We start from the raw sequence: 10,031 nt of genomic DNA, 5'->3' as shown, positions 1-10,031 counted from the left end.
GGAGCTCTGGTGGCTTAGGAGCAAGAAGCTGTGCTGCAATTTTGAAGACACACGGTTCAAATCCACCAGCTGCTCTGCAGAAGAAGGATGGGCAATCTCCTCTTGTGCAATTAACTGCCTCTGAAAACCTGCTGGAGGGTCGGTCGGTCGGCTCTGACTCGACGGTACACAACAATGAAAGCCTTAACCAACTGCACCTCCCATAGATCTTTATTATTATTATTATTATTATTATTATTATTATTAACCAGAAATCTCATAAATATTGGTTGACTGAATGTGAAGGAAAGCCCTCTCCTATTTCATTTGTCACTTATTTTATTCCTAACGTTCTCAGTGATGGGATATGGACACAAGTTCAAATTCTGCAGGTTGGGGACTAAGAGGCCTTCCCTCTACCTCATTCTATTCCTCCCAAAGGGTTTTCCCATTGTCCCAGTGGTTCAATCTAGAAACATGACTGTCACCCTACCTGCTTTGTTTCCCTCCCCACAGCTCCTCACCTCTCTGGCATGACACCCTGACCTCCCATCAAGAGATGGAGCTTATTGGACCTTCTCTAAATCACAGCAAAGAGAACACTGGTGGCCTGGTGGCAAGGAGCTGAGCTAAAATCCCAAAGGCATGCGGTTTGAATCTCTGAAAACCCACCAGAGGGTCAGTTATGGGTCAGTGATGACTCTGTGTTACACAATAACAATAACAAATCATAGGGAGGGGATTCTAGTGGGTGGCCTAGTGGTAAAGAACTGCACCGCCATCCCAAAGGCACATAGTTCAAATCCACCACCTACTTGTGGGAGAAGGATGGGCAATTTACTGCTTCTGCAATGCCGCTGGAGGCTCAGCTATGAGTTAGTTTGGACTCCCCTGCACACATCAATGACAGTCGGTGAAAAGTTGCACTCCAAAGGTCGGCAGTTCAAATCCACCAGACGCTCTGAAAGAAAGCTGAGCTAGCTCCTGAAATGTAACTTAGAGCTTCTGAAAACCTTTGGAGGGTTAGCTGTGAGTCTATTCCAACTTCTCAATACTTAGCAGCAAACACAAACCATGGGCTCTCTGGGGGACGAGACCACAGGGTGTGGTTCTACTAAACCCAAGGGTGGCACCTCCCTGGTGGTTCAAACACACCAGCTGTTCTGCAAGAAAAGATGAGTAATCTCCTCACCAAGGCAATTTACAGCCTCGCAAGCCCACTGGAAGATCAGCTATGAATCTGAGTTTTGAAATCAGGCTGGCCTAGGGACTGGCTATGACCAATCAAATGCAGCAGAAGCAATGCTCTGGGCCTTAAGAGCTCTAGCAGCCTCTGCTTCTTGGAAGCCAGCTGCCCACGCCTCGAGAAGGCCACGTGGAATGAACTGAGGGCCTCCCAGCCAGCAGCCAGTCCCATCTCCCAGGTCCCAAGCGCAAGGCCACGCATGCACGTTCCGCAGCTGACACCGCCCAAGCCAAGCTGCTCTCCACCCTCGCCACAGTCAGGAGAAATAATGAACTGTTGTTTTCATCCACAAAGTTTGGGAGTTGACTTATTACACGGCAGCCAAGAAAATGCTATAGAGCTCTGCTCTACTGTGTAACACGTGGAGTTGTCACGAATCGGGTTTGGTTGGTGGATTCATTACATAATGAGAGGTAGCCAGTTAACCTCTAAACACTTCACAAAGGTGCTCAGAGCTCTCTAACCCCACCTCTGCCTCCTTGGTCCAGTTTCTCATCTCCAAACAGCAGCTCTCCACCAGTCTCTCCACCTCCAATCTAGCCTCTTACTACCCATCTTCCTCTGCAGCCAGGGGGAAACTTCTGGATCATCTTATTCTCTCAACCCTCAGACAGTATCTAAATCCGTTAGCATAGACAGCAAGGCTGGCATGAGCTGGCACTGCCCATCTCTCTAATCTCAAGACCCCTATTCATACCTTTAATCTCTACTCTATTCACAGTTCCTGTTTCTGTTGTTAGATGCTGTCAAGCCAAGGATGCCTCATAGCAACCCTACGAACAAAGGCTGTGAACTCTATCCTCTCACGCCGCCCTCATCATCTGACACACTTGAGCCCACTGCTGCATTCGCTGTGTCAATCCATCTCACTGAGGGCCTTGGTTTTTTCTGATCTTCTCTACCTTTCCAAGCGTGATGCATGATCTCTTCTTTTCTGCAAGCTGCTTCCTCTACCTGGGACATTTTTTTCCTACCACTTCTCCATTCCTGATCTCACCTTCAGGCTTCAACTCAGCACCACCTCCAGGAAGCTCTCTCTGATCTCCCAGGCTGGGTTAGGTACCTCTGGGTACTCCCTTCAAGAGCCTCCGTTGTGCTGTTAGGTTAAGCATTGGGCTACTAAACCAGAAAGGTCCACGGTTCGAACCCACCAACAGCTCCATGGGAGAAAGATGAGGCAATTGGTTCCACGGAAGATATACATGCTCAGAAATCCTACAGGGCAATTCTACTCTGTCCTATAGAGTCTCTATGAGTTAGAATAACCTGATGGCAGCAGGCAGGTGAGGACACTCATTTGTCACTATAGATTGCCTTGTTACCTGTCCCTATTGGCTTTTTAGCAACCTGTCCTTACCATGCCACGAACCATCTAAAGGCAGGCCCAAAGGCTTGCCTGGGTTTCTCAGAGTTTCACACAAGCCTGGCACACAGAAGGGACTGAGGAAACACAGCCTTAATCTTCGCAGCCACTAAGAGAGGTGAGCACTGTGATCGTGCCCATTTGACAGGTAATAAAACTAAGGCCCAAGTTGTGCACCCTGGGAGGGGACGCAGGAGGGGATTCTGTACAGCAAGCTAGGCACTGCCTATATCTCACAGGAGACTAGTTTTGTTGTTTGTTTTTTTTAAAAAAAAAAAACTTATTTCTTTAATTTGTTTTATTATTTGGTTGTGTATGTACAGTCAAATCGGATCTGACTAGTACAGGAGGAGACTGCCTCTCTTTCTCCAGCAGAACATCTGGTGGATTTGAACCACAGACCTCTGGGATTGTAGTGTAGCTTCTTGCCACTAGGCCACCAGAGCTTGCAGGAGTCTAGTTTGGGATGAAGACTGATCTAAAGATTTGCTCTTACCTCTCTCCCCCTGCACTGGTTCTGGCCACTTGCAAAGGCCCAGAGCAAGCCTGGAGACCACTATTAAGCCTGGGGAGTAGAGGCTAGAGTCATGGCTGGAATTCAATGCCTGAAGGATCCATCTGTCTCCCAGTAAAGACGGAATGTCCTGCAAGAGCTCCCTGCGTGGGGTACGCAAGTGGCCAGGGTGGGCTTCCAATCCTGCCTCTGCTCCCTCCTGGCTGTGTGAGTGACCCTGGACAAGTAGCTCCACCTCGCTGAGCCTCGCTCCTCTCTTCTGTAAATGTGGCCAGTCACGGCCCCTCAGAAGGTCGGCATGAGAAATGAAGGAGCTAATATGTATGTGGCCCAGGAGCTGGCACGGGACAGGATCCCCAGAGTGCTAGCCGGGTCCCTTCCTGTCACACTGTGAGTTACCCTGATGCAGACCCACCACACCGAAGGCACAGCTGCTGTTCACCAAGTGCCTCAGGAATGAGCGAACAGGGAAGCCGGTGAGAGAACAGTAACAATCACAGCAGCACAAGGACCAACTCAGTCTGTCTTCACTATGATCGTACCCATTTCACAGGTAACAAAACTGAGGCCCAAGAACATGTAGGTTGGAAGTCATCCAGTCTGGACTTAAAACTTGGCAGTCTGAATCCTCTGTCCATTTAAGCACTGCCTTATGCTGTTTGTGTCAGCTCAAGTCAAGGGGCATCTCCAGCTGACCCCCTGAGACAAGGCCGAACTGCCCGTCAGTATTTACTTGGATCTAACCTTTTGGGAAGCAAGATTGCCAGGTCTTTCTCCCTCACAGCCACTGAGTGGATTCAAACCACTCAGCTTCTGGTTAACAGCCAGGGTGTGTGTGTTTCTCCTACCAGTTTGTTTTCTAGCCAGATCTTGGTCTGGTGAACCTCCCTCTGTGCCCCCACCCACCAAGGGGCCAGTAAGAGCCAGTCCTGACGGACTTCGGAGAGCATGAATCCAGTCCCCGGCCAGTGTCCTGCTGGCACTGGTGCCCCGCTGACCAGCCAGCCACAACTTGGACAACATTTTGCACGGGCTGGACCAGCTGGACTGTCCCAGATAAATTCCCCGCACTGTCAGCTCCAATTTCCTCCTGCACTGGGGCAAGGTTGAGGGGTGGGGAGGTCTGGCCTCTGCCTGTTCCAACCCCCTAGCCCGGCCCCCCGAGGAAGGCTGAGGCGGCCACCCCCAGATGTCTATTCCTGTCTTGGCCTAGCGCCGCGCTGGGGAAGCAACAGCTATTTTGAGGCCCTTCTCCCTCCAAGCGTGAGCGGTGGGAAGGTGCTGGGAACATCCCGAACCACAGGGAGCCGTCGCCGCAGCCTCGCCCTGGACCTGGGCCACGCCAGCCCCACGGCCTCTTCCCTTCTCCCAACTCTGGGGACGTAATCCCAGCCACCACGCTGGTCTAACCTGGGAAGACTGATTGCAAGGACTTAGCTGGAGGCTGGTACACTGGTGGATGGGCTGTGGCCCTTGAGGGACCAGCATCTGGGAGAAGGAACCACTTCTGGGCTCAGCAAAAAGGAAGACAAAGTTCATAACAGCAAACTGAAAATACATCATGTGTCTCAAGAGCCCCCGGGTCAAGCAAACAGTTAATGTTCTTGGCTGTAACAGATAAGCTGGAAGTTCAAATCCACCTAGAGTCACGTCAAAAGAAAAGTTCTGACTACTGATCCACTTCTAAAAATATCAGCCATTGAAGACTCAGTGGAGCAAAGATGATACACACGGGGTCACCATGAGTCGGAAGTGACTCAATCTTAGTATTTCTTATTATTTTTATTACTGTGGTTGAAAATATGCATTGCTGAAAGGCATCAATTCAGCAGTTTCTACATGTACCATTCCATGACGTTGATTATGTTCAAGTTAGGCAACCATTCTCAGCCTTTTCAAAGTGGTTTCTCTCTCATTAACATAATCTCATGTCTCTTAAATTTCCTACATAATCTTTCAAGTTGCTATTGTCACTTTGACCCCATCTGTTGTTGTTGTTGTTGTGTACCTTCAGGTTGGAACCAACTTATATCTAGCACTCTGGTGAGTCTTCAGAGATAGGAAATCACGAAGGAGGAAATTGTCCATTGTTTTCCCACAAAGTAGCTGGTAGATTTGAACTATATGCCTTTGGGTTGACAGCACAGCTCCTTACTCATATGTTGTTGTTGTTATGTGCCATCAAGTCACATGTGACTCATAGTGACCCTATGTACCCACATAGACAGGTCTTAAAACAGCATAATGTTAAGGACATACACTCTTTATTAGTTAAGCTTGACCTACTGTTTGGTGGAACAGTACTACTGATCTGTTGTTCACAGAGTCTCTTAAGACCTAGTTGTGACAGAGACCTAGGTGACAACAACATTGTTTATTGACTTCAGAGGATATTTTTGATGTAAGGTTGAAAGATTATCTCAGGGCAATAGTTTCAAGAATTCATACAGTCTTCATGGCTCCAGAAAGATCGGGATTTGGAAGAATTTTAAATTCTGTTCAGCACCCTCCCCCCCTGTTGATGAGGATTGTGACACAGACTTTCTAATCAAATCGTTCAGTAATGGAAGTTGGGCATTACCCAGTTCTGCTCTCCCGACAGAGGAGGAAGCTATTCATAGCAGCAAACAGCCACACAATCCACTGGTTTTTACACTTGAACATTTGTAAAGCAGGCCTTGTTCTAAGCCCTTGACATGGAGTAAAGTCATTTAATCCTCACAGAGAAGAAAATGAGCTTCAGAGAGGCATAGTGACTCACCCAAGGTCACCCAGCTGGTGAGTGGCTGAGTCAGGACTTGAACCCAGTTAAACTGGCTCCAGAATCCATCTTTCTCTCCTCTCTTTCCTTCTCTATGAACCTTCCAAGTCCAGGGGGGCTAATGTGTATTATGGGCAGGGGGGGAATAACCCAATAAGCAAAATAAATATTATGAAATATTTGTTGAGGTGTACCATAGAGTCAGAACTGACCAATAGCTGACCCTCCGGCGGGTTTTCAGAGGCTGTTAATCACATAAAAGGAGACTGCCCATCTTTATTCCTTGGAGCAAGGGGTGGCCTCGAACCACGTGCCTTTGGGATTGCAGCGCAGCTTCTTGCCACTAGGCCACTAGAGCTTAATAAGTAAAAACAAGAAACCCATGCTTACCTTGCTTCCTGGGTGTGCTGTCTCTGTAACAGATTGTAGATGTGAAAAGTCTTTCATTCCAAAGGAGGGTGCTCTGGGGTTGGGGGAGAGACACATTTCAGTCAGACCTAGAAGCAGAATCTCTGATGTGGTAAAACTTAAGTGACATTATACACTTTAGATCAGTAAACCCAGGCTTACCCGGTATATTGGATAATCTGACACTGATTGCAGGAATAGGCACTGGCGTTGGAGTGGCCCTCGCTTTGCCATTCCTCTCTATGTGGTCTGGCCAAGTGCCCATGGTCACTCAGCTTCTCCATGCACTATGTATAAGGGTTAACACTATAGTACCCATTGCCAAGGTCAAGGGAAGGGTTCGTAATAGCACACGTTGGGGGCTGGAACCCAAAACACATGCTCAGTGCTGTCTTTACATCATGAAACTAATACGTGCACATGGCAAAAAATAGAAAATACAAAAGAGGACACACTACAGAGTGAGATTCTCTCTATCCACACCTCCGATTTCTCTCCCCAGAGGTAACCACCATCAGCAGCTTCCTGTGTCACCTTTTGGGAATTTTCCATGTACAGAAAGCCACAGAAGCTGTTCAGGATGGTGGTGAGAATGCAGAATGTCTGACTTTGTCCCTTACACAGGGACAGGTTACCCAGTAAAGCAACCGCCTATAGGTGGTGAAACTACGTGAAATTGTTTGCTTGTTGTTGCTGTTGTTAAGTATCACCAAGTGGACTGCAACTTATAGAAACCCTATGCATAATAGCTCTGAACTCTGTCCTGTCCTGAGCTAACTTCACTGCCTCTGACACACGTACTCCCATTACCCCAGTTACTGTGTCAATCCATCTCATTCAGGGTCTCCTCCTCCTCCACTGTCCCTCCACCCTTCCAAGTAAGATGTCCTTCTCCAAGGACTGCTCCCTCCAGGCTACATGCCAAAGTATGTGAGATGGAGCTTTAAAATCCTTGCCTCCAAGGAAAAACTTGGTTTCACCCTCTCCAGGACAGATCTGTTTGTTCTCTTGGCAGTCCATAGTATGTTCAATGCTCTTCTCCAGCACCACAACTCAAAGGCATCTATTCTTCTGCCGTCATCCCTAGTCATTGTCCAGCTCTCTTATGCGTAGCAAGTAACTGCGGAGACTATGGACTGGATCAGGTGCACCTTAGTCTCTAGACTGAAATCGTTGATCTTTAGCACTCTGGTGAAGTCCTTGACAGATTTTCCCAATGCAATTAGTTCACTATAGCTTAATCCCCTACCTTAATTACTACAAACTAGGGCCTGTCTTTCATTGTTTTTGTTCAGACATTCCTCTAGGTCGTATAGCCCTGGTGCATAAGTTACCATACTGCGTTCACTTGTGGTTGCTGTGAGGCTGAACACCGCGACACTGGTGTGTCAAATGCGTTAATGATTGGCTACCCAATGCGAACAGAGAGTGGGGTGGAGCTCCCCGATTAAAACAAGCTTGGAAGGAGGAGTGGCATCCACTTCCATAATAGCTTGCCTCCGGAAACCCTATGAACCTGGAGAGAGGATGAAAGGCACCCAAGCGTCAAGGACTCTCCTTCATAGGGTCGCTGTGAGTCGCCTGCGACTCGACGGCACTTAACAACAACAACAACAGTGTACAGCATGCTGAATACTGATCAACCCACGCTCATCGTTGTTGTGCTCTTATGTACCATTGAGTCCAGTATGACTCATAGTGAGCCCAAGAGCAACAGATATGAACCCTGCTCTATCCTGTCCCATCCACTCATCTCTGATATGCTCAAGCCTACTGTTACAGTCACTGTGTCAATTCATCTTGTTGAAGGTCTTTCTCTCCTATGCTGACCCTTCACCACTCCAAGTATAATGTCTTGTTGTTCCAAGGAATGGCCCCTCTTAACAACATTCCCAAACATGTGAGATGAAATTTCACCATCCTTGCCTCTTTATCCAAGACACATTTGTTTCTTCTTCTGACAGTCCATGAGATACTCTGTCATCTTCTCCAGCACCGTACCTCAAAAGGGATCAATTCTCTTCCTGTCATCCTTAGTCACTGTTCAACTTTCAGATGCACAAGACGTAACTGAAAAGACCATGGCTTGAATCAGGCGCACCTTAGTCTTTAAACTGACACTGTTGCTCTTTAGCCTTGACAGCAGATTTTTCCCAATGCAGTGCGGCTTTCTTGACCGCTGATGCCAAGGGTGATGACTGTGGATCCAAGTAAGATGAAATTGTTGACAGTATCAGCCCTTCTGTATGGGAATTATGGTATGAAACATAATGGCAGTGAAGGAAGGTGTGTGGGGAAATCTGCACTAAAAAATGAAAAATTATCAGTCTTTTTCCATCTATCATGATGTTGCCTATTGGAGCAATGATGAGGATTTTTGATTTCTTGATATTGCCATGCAATTGAAGGCCACAGTTTTTGACCTTCTGCAACAAGTGTTTTAAGTCCTGCTTATTGTCAGGAGGCAAGGTCATGTCTGCATAACACATGCTCATCAGCAAGTTGTTTGTGGTTTCCGAGCCTGTTTCCTCAATTGTTAAAATTAGGTTGATAAAACGAAAAGAAGGGGAAAAAAATCCCACAAACAAACCAAACGGCTCTCGAATCAATCCTGACTCCTGGTGTCAGAGGTGAACCTTGCTCCATGGGGCTTTCAATGGCTGCATTCTCAGCAGCCATTAGGTGTAGGTCAGTAGATGTTTCTAAGAAGATGACTCTAGATGGACTTGAACCTCTGATCTTTGATTTATCAGTTGAGTATGTTAACTGTTTGTACCACCTTCTAATGGAGCTCTCGTGGCCTAGTGGCAAGAAGCTGAGCTGCAACCTCTAAGGTACGTGGTTCAAGGCACCAGCTGCTCCAAGGGAGAAAGATGGGCAATCTTGGGAGAGCCGTTCGGCCCCAGGGAAAGCCGTTTGGCCCCTGGGGAGAGCCAGATGTTCAGCACCCAGGGTGTGCCACCTAACCCAGACCCAGACACACACACACACACACACACACACACACACACACACACACACACACCGGGAGAACACCTGGGGAGAGCTTTCAGGTCACTGGAAAGAACTGCCTACGGTTTACAAAGAATTTTATCTAAGCCACTTTCCTTCACCTCCTCCCTCAGTACATCTGTAAGTAATACCTCCAAAGCCCTTCTATTTGTAACTCACAAGCTTGTCCTCTCTAGGTTTGCTCTCTTTCCTATAGGTAACCTTAACACTGAGTTTCACTCCAGACCTGAACCCTGAAACCAGTTTCAGAGACAACTAAGGAATCGAAGGAGGATGGAGCCTCAGAGCTCAGCCAGCCATCTCCACTGGACGCATCTCGGTAAACACTTTGCAGTCCAGAGGGCAGTAAACATCAGAAAGATATCTTCTAACATAACAAGAAGACATGCGGCTTCAACCCACCAGTAAGGTGTTAAAGTAAAAGTAGGCTCCCCTTCCCCCGTCACATCAACACCCCTGTTCAGCACAAAGAAGCCAAGGCGTCTGCGCTCCTTCCCAAATGAGAAACCCAAAAGTCAATAAGGCAATTTCTTTATTTAAAAAAAAATTAATCACCACTGGACTATGCTCACCATTACCCTGTCTCTGCTGGCTCCCACTGTAACTTCCTAATTTCATTCACCCATTCCCCCCCCCACCACCACCAAATTGTACAGCCCTGTGATTTCATCCCTGCCCATCCTCACCCCTCTGCTCCCAACCCTCACCCCCTTATAGCCCTATACATGTCTTTCACAATTAAAAAAAA

The sequence above is a fragment of the Elephantulus edwardii genome, unplaced genomic scaffold, assembly GCF_000299155.1.
Source record: "Elephantulus edwardii isolate Elephantulus edwardi_28Jun2011 unplaced genomic scaffold, EleEdw1.0 scaffold00089, whole genome shotgun sequence".
Classification (NCBI taxonomy): Eukaryota; Metazoa; Chordata; class Mammalia; order Macroscelidea; family Macroscelididae; genus Elephantulus; species Elephantulus edwardii.
The sequence above is the reverse complement of the archived record's forward strand: the minus strand, read 5'-3'. Positions refer to the sequence as shown.